Source organism: Nannospalax galili, unplaced genomic scaffold, assembly GCF_000622305.1.
Source record: "Nannospalax galili isolate Female #2095 unplaced genomic scaffold, S.galili_v1.0 scaffold351, whole genome shotgun sequence".
NCBI lineage: Eukaryota > Metazoa > Chordata > Mammalia > Rodentia > Spalacidae > Nannospalax > Nannospalax galili.
The window spans coordinates 2977563-2994950 of NW_008330327.1; positions in this window are offsets into that span (position 1 = coordinate 2977563).

The window sequence follows — 17388 nt, forward strand, 5'->3', positions numbered from 1 at the left end:
TCAGAGGTCACATGGACTTGGGAGGAGCCCATGGCTCCTTTCTTTTACCAGTTCCACCTATGTGAAGATAAGTCAAAGGTCCTACTCAACCATGGCTGGCTTCACTGGGAAGTTTGGAGGAAATGATTCCTCTGTGTTGACCCTCCTCTTTGTAGACTGGACATGGTTCAAGTCCATCTCATGTGGTCTCCTCATGGGCTCTAATTTTTTTAATGTAGGCACTTAGAGCTATAAGCTTGCCTCTTAGGACTGCTTGTAATGTGTCCCAGAGGTTGTGTGTGTTGAAATGTCCTTTTTGTTGAATCCCAGAAATTCTTTTATTTATTTCTCCTTTGACCCACTCATTATTTAGGAGTGTGTTTTTCAACCACCACGAGTTCATGTAGTGACTGGGGCTTTGTCCAGTGTTGATTTTGAGCTTTATTTCATTGTGGTCTGAGAGAATGCATGGAATTATTTCAATTTTTTGTATTTTTTAGGTTTGTTTTGTGGCCCAGGATGTGGTCAGTTTTTTAGAAAGTTCCATGGGGTGCTGAGTAGAAAGTGTATTCTTTGGTGCTTGGGTGGAATATTCAGATAATGTCTGTTAGGTCCATTTGATATATGGTATCATTTAATTCAGACGTCTCTCTGTTTATTCTTCGTCCAGTTGACCTGTCTAATGGAGACAGTGGGATATTGAACCCCCCTACTATTACTGAGTTTCTGTGTCTTAAAGTCCTGTAGTGTTGTTTTTATGAATTTGGGTGCACCAGATTTTGGTGAATATATGTTAAGGATCGTAATATCTTCTTGGTTAACTGTTCCTTTGATCAGAATGAAGGGACCCTCATTATCTCTTCTGATTAGTTTTACTTTGAAGTCTATTTTGTCAGATATTAGAATTGCAACCCCTGCTTGCTTCTTAGTGCCATTTGCTTGGAATATTATTTGTTTGTTTGGTTGGTTTTGGATTTTTTGTTTTGGTCTTTTTGAAGCAGGGTCTCTCTGTAGCCCCAGCTGTCCTGGAACTCACTATGTAGACCAGGCTGGCCTTGAACTCACAGAGATCTGCCTGCCTCTGCCGCCTGAGTGCTGGGATTAAAGGCATGCACCACCACACCTGGCTGGAATATCCTTTTCCATCCTTTTACCTTAATGTAGTGCCTGTCCTTGAAGGTGAGATGGGTTTCCTACAGACAGCAAAGAGATGGATTTTGTTTCTTAATCCATTCACTTAGCCTGTGTCTTTTGATTGGGGAGTTCAGTCCATTGATATTTAGGGTTATTATTGAAAGATGTGTATTGATTGCCATCATTTTGATTGTTGTGTTTTCTAATTTTGTGTTTTCTTGATTATACCTTTATTTTCCCTCATTGCCCCTGGAGTATAGTTGTTTATCTCTCTGCTCTCTGTATTGCTTCAAGTATTCTTTGAAGGCTGGTTTTGTGGACACATATGCTTTCAGGCTATTCATCTCATGGAATATAAACTATAATAGACATTTTTGCTGGGTAAAGTATTCTAGGCTGGCATCTATTGTCATGTAGAACTGGAAATACCTTGGTCCAGCCTCTTCTGGCTTTCATAGTTTGCATTGATACGTCAGCTGTAATTCGGATGGGCTGTCCTTTGTATGTGACTTGTTTTTCTTTTGCTGTTTTCAGTACTCTCTCTTTGTTCTGTACATTTAGTGTTTTTATTATGATATGTAGTGGAGAGTTTCTTTTCTGATCCTGTCTATTTGGTGTTCTGTGTGTTTCCTGTATTTTGATGGACATCTCTTTCTCTAGATTTGAAATTCCTTCTGTGGTTTTACTGATAACATTCTGTGTTTTCTGTGGTGGTCTTCTCCTTCTTCTATGCCCTAATACAAAGATTAGGTCTTTTCATGGTATCCCAGAGCATCCATGATCTGTTCGTATTGTTTTAAAATTTATCATGGACTTTCCAATTTCCCTACCTATCTTCCAGCCCTGATTATCTGTTTTCTACATGATCCACTTTATTGTTGAGACTTTTATCTGAGGATTTTATTAGGCTTTCCCCTGTTGTTTCAAGTTGGCTTACTGAATTTTTCAGTTCCTTCTTCATTTCTGCCTGAGTTTTCTTCAATGTTCCTCTCTCTTTTGTGAATTCTTTCAGGAGTTTATCCCTATCCTCCTTTAGTTCTTTGATTTGTTTGTGTGTTCTTTAAATTCATTGAATTCCTTGATCATGTTTATGACTATTCTTTTAAATTCAGTGTCCTGGGTTATCTCTAGGGGTGTCTCCTTGTAGAACTCTTGTACAGGATTGGTGGAGTTTGATGGGGACATAGTGTTTTGGCTTTCCATTTTATTATTCTTTCATTGTGATTTTGGCATGTGAATTTCTTTTGTTGTTTATGATTCTGATATGAGAATTAGGTTGGAGTATGCTTCTGTTTGTATTATTTTATGATCCTTTATTGGTTATGTAAAGCTAGTTGGTACAGAGTTCAGGTTCTCTCAGGTTTAATTTGGAGGGAACTGATGGCTTCAGATTAGCTCTTCAGGAGTACCCACAGATGCCCAGGTAGAATATCCTCTGCCTGCATGTCCAAGGGAGAAACCTTCTCCTGCTATTGATTCAGACAGTATACCAATAGGTTGATGGAAATGTAAGAGACCCAGAAAAGGCCATCAGAAGACAGAACCAATAAAAGACTGCTGGCCAACACTAAGAGTCTTCTAAATTAAAATGATTAAATAAATCATTCTTGACAACAATGCAAGAAAAAGCAAAGACCGAATGCAATGCTTCTTAGCCTCCCTCCCCACCTGTTTCTTCTCCCTCTGTTGTGTCTCTACCCAAACTGAGAAATTTCCCTTCTTTTTTTACTACAATTAGCATGTGTGTGTGTGTGTGTGTGTGTGTGTGTGTGTGTGTGTGTAGGACGTGTGGCAATCAGAGGACAAGTTGACAAGCTGCAGAATGTTGGTTCTCTCCTTCCACCTCATGAGTGCTAGGGATGACTTGGGTCCTCAAGATTGGCAGCAAGCACCTCTACCCATTGAGCCATCCCTGAGATTCCCGTTCTTAATATGATGTATGTGAAGTGGAGGTAAGGTGGAGGCCTCTTAGATTAACATGAGTATGGAACAAGCCCTCAAACTTCCTCATAGCTTACAGAGACTTGTTTTCAACAAGAAAAATACAATTTGTTCTAAAGAATAAGAACTCCTCCCTAGTTTGCAAGAACTAGGATGGGAAAGAGGCTGATAGTGACATTTAACCAAGAGCTCAATCTAGGGAATGGAGATATGGTCCAGCAGTTAAGAGTGCTTGCTGTTCTTGCAGACAACCCGGGCTCAATTCCCAGCACCTACAGCTAATAGCCATCTGTAACTCCAGGTCCAGGCGATGTGATGCCCTGTTCTGACCTTCACAGTCACCAGGCATACATGTGGCACATAAACATACATGGAGGCAAACACTCAGACATATAAAATAAAAATAAATCTAAAACCAAAAGGAAATCTATCTAGATCTTCATCAGTGGTGGAAAGTAGGAAATTCGTGTGCTGTACCCTGAAGAAAACCTGGCAGCCTGCCTTTCTCCTGATTTCTTTGTCTCCATTTCCATTTTTTGAGGTGAAGCAACTCTTTAAATTTTTATTTATTTATTTGTAACATATATATGTATTCCCTGCGTGTGTGAAAGTGCACCTGTGGTATGCAATGCTTGTGGAGGTCAGAAGAGGGTGTAAGATCTCTTGTAACTGAAGTCACACAGATAGTTGTTAGCTGCCCTGTAGGTGCTGGGAACTAAACCCAGGTCCTCTGCAAGAGAAGCCAGTGCTCTTAAGCACTGAGCCATCTTTGCAGCCCCAAGATGAAGTAACTCTTGAGCTGGGGAGCAGGTAAGAGAGCAGGTAAGAGTGTTTGCTGTGCAAGCATGAGGTCCTGAATTTGAATCTCCAACACCCAGGTAAAAAGCCAGGTGTGACTGCACTTATGCCTGCAATCCTAACACTGTGTAGGCGCATGAGTTGAAGGATCATGGGGCTTGTTGGCCACAAGCCCAGTTCCAGATTCAGAGAAAGACACTGTGTGCTGGAGAGCTTCAGTTGTCAGCTTGACACACCTGGGAAGAGGGACCCTCAATTAGGGAACTTCCTCTATTCAGTTGGCCCATGGGTATGTCTGTGAGGCATTTTCTTGATTGTTAGGATTTTGGGAGGACTCAGCCCACTGTGTGTGGTGCCACTTCTGGGAAGGTGGTCCTGGGTTGAATAAGAAAGTATGCTGAGCACAGGCCAGAGATGCAAACCAATAAGCAGCCTTTCTCTGTGGTTCCTGCTTCAGTTTCTACCTCCAGGTTCCTGCCTTGACTCCTCCAATGCTGGCATATTCCCTGGAAGTTGTAAGATGAAGTTAAACCGTTTCCCCTCCAAGTTAGTTTTGATCAGTGATTTATCACAGCAACAGAAAAGTAACTAATACTCTGTCTCAAAGGAATAAGTCAGGGAGTGTTGGAGTAGGACAACAGCCATCTTCCTCTGGCCCGTGGGCAAGCCTGGGCATGGAGGAAGAAACTCTTTGCTTGCATGTTTGGCTCTTGCAGTACCAGAGAATGAATAAAACTAGGGAGAAATATATGCCTGTAGTAAATAGAGAAGGGAAACTTCAGAGGTCTGTCAGTGCATTCATTTTGTAGGGAAAGCTGGTTAGCATCAGATTTTTCCAATGATAGGTAACACTAAAAGGAAGACAACATGGAGAAGCACAAGTCAACCCAAGCACCGTACATAGCATGACTAGCTACGTGTAGCACTGAGCGCTATAAAAACAAAGATGAAGAAGAAAACAGTCTTGACCTTGAGATCAGTCTATTGCAAGAGTTACAGACCTTGGTTACCCACTGAATCCCTGGGGAGCTGTAAAAACTAAACAAACAAACAAACAAAACCCATGTGTTTAGATGGGGAGATAAAATGGTGCAACTTCGCAATGGTGGTTCCTCTAACAATGGTTTTTTAAGCATTCAAGAGATTTTGGTGTGTAACTAAAGAAACATTATGCTGCTGGGCATGGTGGTGCATGCCTTTAGTCCCAGCACTCAGGAGGCAGAGGCAGGAGGATCTCTGTGAGTTTGAGGCCAGCCTGATCTACATAGAGAGTTCTAGGCCAGGTGGTGCTACAGAGAGCCCCTGTCTCAAAAAGCCCCCAAAAAAATAAAGAAGATTGATTCTGCATATCTAGGCATGGTGATGCACTTCTGTAATCCCAACACCAGAGAAGCTAGGGCATAAACCTGGGCTACATAGCTGTTCAAGGCTACATATCAAAACCCTGTCTTAAAAACCACAAAAAGATAAGCAAACAAAAACCATACTGTAGACTGTAAAGACCACTTGTCTATAGAGAAAACTAAATCTGGAGTGAGGATACCTGGATTCTTCATCATGTGAGTGTTCAGAGCTCTGTAGAATGTCAGATCACCTCTTTGTGTATTGATATGACACACCTACCCCATGGTGCTATAAGGACTTGTGTAAGGTGCTCTACGTGAAAGGACTTTACACTTTAACAGTCATAAGGCATAATCAGGTAAAAGAAAGTGAGAAATATAAGCAGCAACCATTTGCTTTTCTGTCATCCTGATGCTGCCATTAAACTCCCAAGATGAAATTAATTCTTCCCTCTTTATTTCAAGTCTCATAGAACTTAGCATATTTATTGTAACATCAACCCTACATCAAAGTAATGTAAGAGAGAGCTGAGGTGTAACAGTGTTTGCTTAGCATACACAAGGCTCTGAGTTCAATACTCAGCATTGCATAAACAATAGACTACAACAAGTACAAAAAAAACCTGCATTTAAAAATAAAACAGAAAAGCTATGCTAATTTCAAGGTTTAAGAAGTGATCAGCAGCCGGGCATGGTGGCACACGCCCTTAGTTCCAGCACTCAGGAGGCAGAGGCAGGTGGATCTCTGTGAAATCAAAGCCAGTCTAGTCCACATCCACATAGTCTGGTCCACACAGTGAGTGCCAGGTCAGCTGGGGCTACGGGGAGACCCTGTCTCAAAAAACAACAACAACAACAAAAGAAGTTATCTGCAGGTGTACCTAGCACTCCATAGACCTTGGCCCTAGAAAGGCCAGCCCTGACTGATTCACTCCCAGGTCACACCATGCTCAGCTAAATCTGGTAGAATTGCATTATTTAACAGCAAATAAACCCACTGCATTCAGCATGTTGCAAACAATGTGTTCCTGTCACCAGCAGGTTTACTACTCCACAGACAAGCCTTATTTTCACAGATAATAAGATGCATATTCCCAGAGCAAGAATGATGCTTCCCCACCTCCTCCCTACGCCCCCACCTCCTCCCTACGTTCCCACCTCCTCCCTACCCCCCCCAACAAAGAGATTCTGTGACATGTCTGCAGGATCAAACCCAAACAAAGGGCCCACTGTGCCTGACTCTCAAGCCACTCACCACAACTCCTCTACTTTGAGGCCAATACTGGTGCCAGTGCCGTTATGATAAATCTGAAAGCCTGGCCAAGATGAGTAACAGTACACTTTAATACAACGTAAAGGGTTTTTTTGTTTTGTTTTGTTTTGTTTTCCTCGAGCTGTTAAGAGACATGAAAGCCTGAGCGGGGCCAGCCCTCCAACAAACACAATCAACTAACGTTGAGATGAAAGGAGGGTAACAAAGCTGACCATCACTTCTCACCATCCCTCTCCTGGTTGGTGCATTGATTCAGATGTGTGCAGCCCTAACCTAGATGTACATGAAAAGAACTACTGTCTAGTCTCATCTGACCTTCTCCAAACTCCAGCCAGGAAAATTAACCAAAAAAGAAATCAAGGGAAAGAAATGACTGGTTTGTGAGTGTCTGAAGTGGCAGCCCTTTAACTTTCTCATTCTGTCCTCACAATGCTCAGACAGTGTGTGCTTGGCCCCAAATCATAGAAATACTGATAAAGCATATTAAGTAAACAAGATTTTTTTCACATAGTAAAAAACAAATTGTAGCTAGAAGCTGCTGGTACTACTTCTAGAAATCTTTTTTATTATTTATTTTTACTTTATGAGTTTTTGCCTGTATGCATGTAAGTGCACCCATGTCATGCAGTACCCACAGAGGCCAGAAGATGGCATTAAATCCCTTGGAACTGGAGTTACAGTTGTTAGCAGCCATGTGGGTGCTGGAGACCAAACCAGGGTCCTCTGCAAGAGCGGCCAGTACTCTTAACTGCTGAGTCATCTCTCCAGCCCTCTAGAAATCTCATGACCATCCTTATGGCTACCATTTAGTCACAAGACAGGAGCTCTAGTACCAGACATCATAGCCATATTTAAGGGAAGAATGTGGGTAGGAGAGAGCTCCCCATTGCTTCCTTTAAAACAACAACAAAAAAAAGATTTATTTTTATTTTATGTATATAGGTGGTTTGCCTGTGGGTATGTATGTGTACCATGTGTGTACAGTGGCTGTGGAGGCCACAAGAGGGCATCAGAACCCCTGGAGCTAAGTTACAGATGGTTGTGAGCTGCCATGTGAATGCTGGGAACTAAATCCTGATCCTTTGCAAGAGCAGCAAGTGCTCTTAACCACTAAGGCATTTCTCCAGCCCCTCTCCTCCCTTTTTTGAGACAGAGTCTTGCAGTGTAGTATAGGCTGGCCTCAAATTGGAGGTCTTCCTGTTTCAACCTCTTGAATGTTGGGATTACTTTAATTTTCATTTTTTTTTATTTATTCTTATTTTGTGTTATCAGTGTAATGCCTGCATGCTTGCAAGTGCATATATACATATATATTTTTTTATGTGTATGAGTGTATTGTCTGCATGTATGTAAGGGCACCCATGTCATGCAGTGCCCACAGAGGTCAGAAGAGGGTATCAGATCCCCTGGAATTGGAGTTACAGACGATTGTTAGCTGCTATGTAGGTGCTGGGAATTGAACCTGTGTCCTCTGCAAGAGCAGTCAGTGCTCTCAACCTTTGAGCCAACTCTCCTGCCCCATATTTGTGTTACTTTAAGAGACTACACCAATAGCTGGGTGTGGTGGTGCACGCCTTTAACCCCAGTACTTGGAAACAGAGGCAGGTGGATCTCTGAGTTCAAGGCCAGCCTGTTCTACATAGTGAGTTTCAGGCCATCTGGGGCTACAGGGAGACCCTGTCTCAAAAAACAAACAAACAAACAAACACAAACAGGTAATTTTTAAAGAGTACAGGTTTATTTCTTACAGTTCTGAGGTTGGGAGGCCCAGCTCAAGGTGGAAGTTTTTGGTTTGGGGATGGCCTTTGTGCTGTACCCTCCCTCAGCAGCATGCAGTGCCCACAGAGGTCAGAAGAGGGTATCAGATCCCCTGGAATTGGAGTTTCAGATGGTTGTTAGCCACTATGTAGTGCTGGGAATCAAACCCCGCCCTTTGCAAGAACAGTCAGTGCTCTTAACTGCTGAGCCATCTCTCCAGCCCCAGCTTCCTCCTTCTTACAAACATGTCCAGAAAGGAAATATTTGAGTTTCCAAACTCTCCAGTACAGCATAAGTGTCTCAAACTGTCTATCAGCACCATCTTCCAGAATGGATCCTGATATAGGTCCATCTCTTTTCTTCATTTGCAATTTTTCTCTGCATATGAAAGACTTCTACTACATAACAGTTATCAAACTTTTACTCTCAGAATCCCTTTAAACTGTTAAAATTACGGATGATCCCATTGGGCATGATAACATACACTTGGAATCCCAGTACTCATGAGGCTGAAGCAGGAGGATTGCAAGTTTGAGAATAATCTGGACTACACCGTGAGTTTGAACCTGGGCTGTAGAGACCTTGTAAGAACTTGTCTCAAAAGAAAAACTTTGAAGATTCCAAAAATATTTTGTTTATCTGAATTATATCTATGGCTACTCACCACAGAGGCTGACACATACAAAAGTATTTATGAATTAATTCATTTAAAAGTAACAATAAATAATTATTAACATAAGTGACATTTTAATAAAAATATATTTTAAAGCTCTAATGTCTCCTTAATCAAAAGAGTTAGGTTTGGTTTATTTTGTGGCACGTTGTTTTGGTTGAAGTAGATGAATCCAGCCTCTCACAGACATACAGTGGGATAGAGAGTAGTACTTTAATACTACCAGGTAACTGTGGATATTTTCCTTAGGTATTATCAAACTCAACTATTGATAGTTTCTTAAATTCTCCTTGCACTGTGGAATATATAACTATATCAATGAATTTTTTCCAAGCTCTGTTACATTAGAAACCTTTGTCTTACAGTTTTAGTGACTTTCTGTCATATCATGCATTAAATTATTTCAGAGTTTTTAATCTAAACCAAACCTGGTTAAGCAGATCTTCCAAATGTGAGCACACTTCATTGTACAGTGCCCAGAACTACATTCTTTAACATTACCACCAGTATAGTCAGGGAACTCTTTACATACCAGAAAGCTGACAGGCCTACAGTGGTGGACATAAGCTTTGTGAAATTCTGTTTTGCTTATAAGCATAAATTTTGTCATTAGCAACAAATGTCAGTTGGTTCCCCTGACGTAGTGATCACTTCATTAAACAAAACATCTGCCAAATCTCATATCTGAAGAGTAAGTCACACTCTGCTGAAGACACCAGCACCAACGCAAGGCTCATCCGCCGAACCATCTTCGTGCTGTGGAGGGCAGCAGAAGTACCCTTAGCAATGGGCAGAGCAGAATGAAATCAGCTCATCAAGGATGTTCTTGATGAAACTTTCCTGGTTGTGTGGCGGTTAAAAAAAAAAACATAAAACCTCCACGAGTTCGAGTGCAGCCTGGCATCTCTGTTGGTTCACAAGAAGACTCCAGCAGCTCTCCCTTCTTGGGTTTTGCACCACAAATGTAAATGTATAAATACCAACAGCGGGAAAAGGCAAGGAGTTCAGGACTATCATGAAAATTGTTCTGCTCCTGATGACCCCTGCAAGAGCCTTAGGAGCCCCCAGTGGACTGGAACTGCATTTTATTCCACTTCCAGATCCTCTTCAGCTTCTGGTCTGTCAACTGGCTTTCAAAAAGGAAGAGGGGACTAAATTCTGTGTGCACAGTCCTTTCTCGGTCTCAACGGGAAGACTTTCTCTTCCCTCTTCTTTAGTAGATTGAATCTGCATTTCTTCTAGTTGCTAGAAATACTTCATATCTACTCTGTTTACTGCCACGTAGGAAAACCTTGCTTAGAGTCTTTAAAATCACCTAACTCATGTACTTAGGTAACAAACTGCTCACCAAGAGTGTTCCCAAAACAAAAGGGGACACTTGCCCAAGCTAAGCATACACTTTTCCCTAGAAATCTGACACAGGTCTGATTGAGTGCTATCACCCAAAGAGTAGAGACTTGCTTAACCAAAAGGTAAGGAAAGTAGCCCTTCTGGAGCAAAGTGGGGGTCTGCCTCAAGCACATGTCTTCTTGGCAACATCCACCATCTTTTGAAACCAGCATCAAAGCTGAATTTTGACTCCCAAGGCAGGCAGTCATGGCAAATTGCAAGTCAAAATGCACTTCCAAAGATTCCTCCCTAGAATCCAAGACAAATAGCATGCTCTACTCTAGGATGCATAAACTACCTATAACTCCCCAAATAACAATCTCCCAGGCTTGAAGAAGTTAAGATCCACCATGCACCATTACATTTCATTTAGACCCATAATCTAGGATTTGTGCATATCTCCACGGCTGCTGAATTAATTTCCATGATGCCTACCAACAGGCCACAATGAAAAGTTTTCCCACAGTTATCTCTTGGGAAAGCCAGATATTCCTGAGCCAAGATATAATTTGTTAATTATTATTTGAGAGAGGAAACATTGTTTGCTGGATTTTTATATCATGATTTGAGCAGTTTAGAAGAAGGAAGTGGGAGTTTATGCATTGGTGCAATGGAAGCCTGGGTATAGAAGCAAATCTACAAGGTTATTTAACTATCAAGGAAAGCACCATCCAGAGATGCCTGAGATGCACTGCTCCAGTTGAAGTTTCTATGGTCTGATTGTTCTGCTTCTTGTACGTGCTGAAGTATCTGTGGACTCTGCAGACTCAGCATTGTCAAGCTTCTCATCCCAGAACACAGTTTGATACACAGGGACTGGATATAGAATACACAGCAGCCAGGGTCAAGTGAGTCTCCTGTATACCATGATCATAAACGCAGAGGGTTCAGGGGTCGGGCAGGAAGCAAGACTGAAAAGAACAGACTGGTAAGACGGGGACCAGCTGAGCAACTCATGCCTCAGTTCAACAGTAGGTGCTGACACTCCACGCTAGACAATTAAAGGCTGCCAATAAAAGGAATTTGTGGGCTGGATTTGACCCATGCTGATCCAATTTATCACCACTGTTCAAAGGCGTTCTAGAAAGAACACCCATAGTACTGCACTTATTTAGCTAAATGCCAGCCATGTTTGCACACCTTGTAAATCACTTTTCCTCACTCAGTCACAATCATCTTAGCAAATGGGTGAAAGATACCTTCATTTTTCATTTATAAGGAAAATAAGGTCTGATAATCTTAAATCCCTACAAAATCTTACACAGCAAAGTGGTTTTGTTAGTGGCTAAGTGAAGCAGGAACCTTAGAGGCAAACTCCATTATTAGTGAAGTTTCAAAAGCTCCTATCCTTTAGTTTCAGCTAAAAGTTTTGAGTAATAAGAAAATGGACATGCCCAGAAATAGTTCTGCCTACTAACCTTGAGACGCAAGCTGAGCATGCCCACAAACATTTTTGTGCGCTATCTTCATAGCACAAACTAAGCATTTCTGTTCACCATTTTAACCTTTGGAAAATGTGCTGTGTTGTGTGACTTTTCCCGGGAAGGCATGAAGAAATATCTATTCACCCCAGATAATAGACCCACTGACAATAGACCTAAGAAACTATTCCACCCAAGTCTAGCTTAGTGAACCCGTGACTATTGGGGTTAATTATAGAAACATGGGTGACTCAAGGCATTGCATCACCAAAAACCCCACTCTAGCTTGTGATAACTCAAAAAATTGCATCTCTGGAACTTTCTACATGACTTGCAGGCAGTTGGGCAGATCAGAGTCTCCTCTCCCTAACAGCTGTTGCTGCTTGTATAACCTTGGGGAAGGGCCTTGTGAATCTTGTTTCAGTTTTCTGAAATTTGTGAGTTTTGTATACTTTCTGAGTCTTATGAGCCTCCTTCCTACTTCTTAGAGGAACTGTCCCATTTGAAGAAAATCGCTACAAAACATGCTCCATGACTTTAATCATATCTAGAAATATGTCCGCCATCTTTCTTTTTTAAACTATTAATGTGACTTTATGGAGCATGCTCAGTAATATGCACCTTAAACTGAGCAGGTTTGAAAATGTGCCCCCCAGTGTTTTACTATATGAATATGTTTTTAGCTTCTACAAATAAAATGCCCAGGCTTGCTTTGTGTGGAGGGCACTAGTTTTAGAATAATTCCAGGGCTCTCCTTACCTGCTGTGGGTACCAAGACTTTCGCAATTTTTTTACCTTCTGATTGTGCTTACTGGCGTTGTACTCACTAAGAGAAGAACCCTTGTTTGCTTACAGCTTTGCTGGGTTTTCTTCCCAGCTGTGCCTAACGCCCTTGTTTTTTCCATGATAAACCAATTATTTAAATGTCCAGTTGAACAGATTGATTTTCTCATCCTACAATAAGAAAGTCTTAATTCATCACAAATAGTAAGGGGGCTGAAGAGATGGTACAGAGGTTAAGAGCACTGGCTGCTCTTACAGAGGACCAGGGTTTGATTCTAGCACCCATATGGCAGCTAACAATCATCTGTAACTCCAGTTCCAGGAGAGCCAACACCCTCTTCTGACCTCCTCAGGCATTTCACAACATGGGTACACTTACATACATGCAGGCAATATACTCATACACATAACATAAAAATAATATATTTTTTAGAAACAAATAATAAGAATTGACACATAAACTCATGGATGCCCAGCTTTAGAAGAAGGCAAACTATCTCACATCAATGGCTTCTTGGGCTGACTTTACTTGCTCAGCACTTGGGACCATTTCAGTTTATCTCATCACCCACCTCTATCCAGCATATATTTTCACCCCAGACAAAAGGAAGCTAGTACATTCTTTTCTAGCATTCCTGAGCAGAAGGTCTAAGAACTATTGTGAAGTATATACAACCAAATGAAAAACAGAAAATTTGCCTCTGGGGTTCATTTGAATTATACCTGGAGCAATGTTCAGGATTTGAATGCTACTTCAATAGAAGTGTCTTAGTTACTTTAGCTGTGATAAAACACCCGACAACAACAACTTACGATAATACGGGTTTATTTTGGTTACAGTTGTAGGGTGATCATGGTGGGGAAATCCATCATAGCAGGGAAGACATGGCCACAAACATGAAAGGCATGGTAACAAGAGCTGAATACTGGCTGGTCACAGGGCATCTGTACTTAGGAGGCTGGGTATAGGGAAGTAAGGCCCAGCTACAAAGCCTCAAAGCCTACCCCTAGCGACTCATTTCCTCAAACAAGTTTCCGCCTCCTAAAGGTTCACAACCTTCCCAAATAAACACAATTAGCTGGGGACCAAGTGTTCAAACACATTTCCCATTCATATCACAGCACAAAGTATTTGAGATCATACATTCTTCCTTTCACTTTCTGAGCATAAAAGAATATGCCATCATGGGGGCGGGAGAGATGGCTCAGAAGTTAAGGGCACTGGCTGCTCTTGCAGAGGACCCAGGTTCAATTCCCAGCATCTACATGGCAGCTAACAACCATCCATAACTCCAGTTCTAACAGGTCTAAAGCCCTCTTCTGACCTCCATGGGCATTGCACAACATTGGTGCACTTACACACATACAGGCAATACACTCATACACATAAAATTTTAAAAAATTAATAAAATATTTTTAAAAAAGAATATGCTATCTTTATTCAGAATTTACCATGGAAAATAGACATTTTAACAGAATTTTCGCTGGACAAAGGACAAAACTATACTAGTAGGACACGTGGTTGCTTTGAACTTGAAGCCAACACACCAATCTACATTGTAACACTTGTCAACTTCAAGCAAACAAAATAAACACCTATCACCTCAAAAAAATCACAAACATATAAAGTCAACTAAAATAATACCTAATATCCCAAAATTGAGATACAAAAGATAATTTTGATCTATGTAGGTCAATGGGTTATTGGTAAAAAGAGTTACGCACCCCCACACACACATACCACACATGACTATGCATAATATCGCACATCAATGCTGTCAGGTAAAATAATTCATTGATAACTGGTTTTGCCTCACTAACCCCAAAAGTCCTTCTTGACAATCCAATTTCACCTTCATACCACTTCTTTGAGCAATCACGTATTCACACATATTTTACACATGAGGATATACTGGCTCTTGGAATTAAATTGTACAGGCAACGGAAAGCTTAAAGGATCATTTAACACAGGACTTTTATTTTTATATATGGCAAAACTGAAACCCAGGAAATTTACATGAGTTTTCCGAGGTCAAAAAATGGCAGATAAAAGACACCAGTGGCCCCGTTCCATGATCTTTATAGATCAGTTATAGAGTCTTCCAAGTACTATCTGAAAATGCGGTTCGTAATTTACATTTAAACACTTCAGCTCTGACCGTGTGATAGGAGTAAGTGTGCTTGTTAGTCTTAATCTACACTCCAGGGGCAGTTAGTTGCCCTAATCAAGAATTCACAGCTAACATTTAATCAAAATGCCACACAGCAAAGAGGACTAGAACAAGTCTTAGCTACTTTAAATCAACACGAGAAGGGCTGCTAATTATAATAGATGTTATTAATAAGCTTTCACTGGTAAAATTAATGAGCAGATACGTAATATAACGAATACTATAAATGGACTGCAATTAGTGAAGCCAGTGCTCTTCCTTATAAAATGTCTAGCAATGCCCCTCACCTCTTCACCATCATGATGAGCCCTTCATAAGGACGGCACCCAGGACTTCTGTCAGCATAAATACTATGTCCAGTCCTATTTCAGCTGATTCTGGTTGGTTTACACTACTGTAGAGTTAGCTCAATCCTGTATCTACTGAGGCATCAAACTCCAATGAACCCTTGATACAAAGTAAAGCTAGAACCCCTACAAAGAAGTGGGACCTCCTCTGTGCTGCATAGCTACAGTTGTCAGCTTGAACACCCGGAAAGAGGGAGCCTCAACTGAGGCATTTCCTCCATCAGATTGGCTATGTCAGTGAGGCATTTTTTTAATTGCTACTTGGGACAGGCCCAGTCCACTGTGAGTGGTACTATGCCTGTGCAGGTAGCCCTGGTCTGGAAGAAAGATAAGAAAGCAGGCTGAGCACAGGCCAGGGGAGCAAGTCAGTAAGCAGTGTTCCTCTGTGGTATGTGCTTCATTTCCTGCCTCCAGGTTCCTGCCCTGAGTTCCTGCCTTAGCTTCCCTCAAAGATTGACTGTGATTGGGATGTGTAAGCCAAATAAGCCCTTTCCTCCCCAAATTGACTTTGGTCAGAATGTTTTATCACAGAGACAGGAAAGTCAATTACCACATCTTCCTAAGATTATGGAACCATTCTCACGAACTGTTCCTGAACCTACTTAATACATGCTTTTTTAAAAAGCTGTGGAAGGGCTGGAGAGATGACTCAGAGGTTAAGAGCACTGGCTGCTCTTGCTGAGGACCTGGGTTTGATTCCCAGCACCCACATGATGGTTAACAGCCAACCATCACTCTAGTTCCAGATGCCCTCTTCTGGCCTCTGCAGGCATTGAATGACACAGGTACACTTACACACATGCAGACAAAACACTCATACACTTATAAATAAATAAAGATATATAAAATTTAAGTTGGAGAATACTGTCGTCCAGCATAATAGCCATTATCATCTTAATCAGAACACCTGTGATTACCTGCAAGAAACTCTCAAGATGGGATCAGTTGACATTGTTGCAGAAGGAGTGTTGGGGAGAATCATTAGACCTTCACCTGAGATTCCAGGGGCTCCCTTCTGTACCTCCCTCCAAGCTATGCTCTACCCCAGCTGCACCTGGTCTTAGAAGATGCTGAAGTATATAGAGGGTACAAGGTAAGGTAAGCTAAGGAGAGGACTCCATACTGGGGTAGGACTTTTTAGTGATGGAGCTGTTTTGTTCCTATAAGCAACTGCCCCAGTGATTCACCAAGCAAGACTTGAGTGGAATCATTACTTTGGTCTGTTGTTGGTATCATTATCTAGGGAATAGATATTGTTCATATCACCATAGGAAAAGTCCACACAACAGAAGTGTTTAGATGTGTGCAGGAATCTGGCTGAGAACTCATTTTAAATATAAAATAGCTATAGTAAAGTTATCAAGAAGTATCTACCACCACTTATCTCTGAGATTGGTGGCTACTCACATCTACTGCAAAGATTCTAATGATTATTAATTATGCATTGAATTATGTTACCTATAAATGCATATGTTGAAGTCCTAACACCCAAAACTTCAGAATGTGACTTCATTTGAATATAGGATCTTCACAGAGCTTATCAAGTTCTGATGAGGCCTTCAAGCCAGTATGACTGGTATCCTTATAAAAAAGGGAAACTTGAAGAAAATCAGAAACAAGGTGAACACCATATGAATGCAAGGCAGAGACGGGAATAATGTAATTGATTACAAACCAAGAAACAGGCTTCTAGCCTACCACCAGAAGCTGGGGGCTAGACTGTCTCACAGCCCTCAGAGGAGCATCTCTTACCAACATCTTGATCTTGAGCTTCCAGCACCTAAAACTGTGAGACACTAAGAGTCTACTGCTCAAACCACCCAGTTTGTGGCATTTTGTCTTTTTACAACATGCATAGAAAACTAAACCTATGGGCTTAGACCTGTAGGTAAAGAGGCTTCAATGACCGTTTGGACTGATGTGCAGGTTTACAAGAGTCATAAATGGTTATCAACTGTGTAAATTCCGCTCTATCTGGTTATGGTGCATGGTACTCCTATCTAAAACCTCCTTAATAGGCATGATAATGGAAAGACAAGGGTTGCACATGAGATCTGAATCACTGCCAATGCTCCAGAGAGACACCCGGAATCACAAAAAGGGGTGTTTCCTGTTGTAGTGGAACAGGGGAAGGGTAGAGCAAAGGCGACATGGAGTCTCTAGGGTGTTAGAAAGGACTCATTTAAGGCTTGGGCTGCAGTTGAAGCAAAGGGGCTGGGCTCGAGTTCGATGCCTTCAGGAAATGGGGGGTTCTATCAATGGGAACTTTAACTCTTATCTGAAAGTCAGAAGAGACAAGTGATGCTAAGACTGTAATTGGAAAAGAAGCAGCAGGCATCCACTGCATCCAGAGCAGGGGGTCGTCCAGGGGGGTTGTC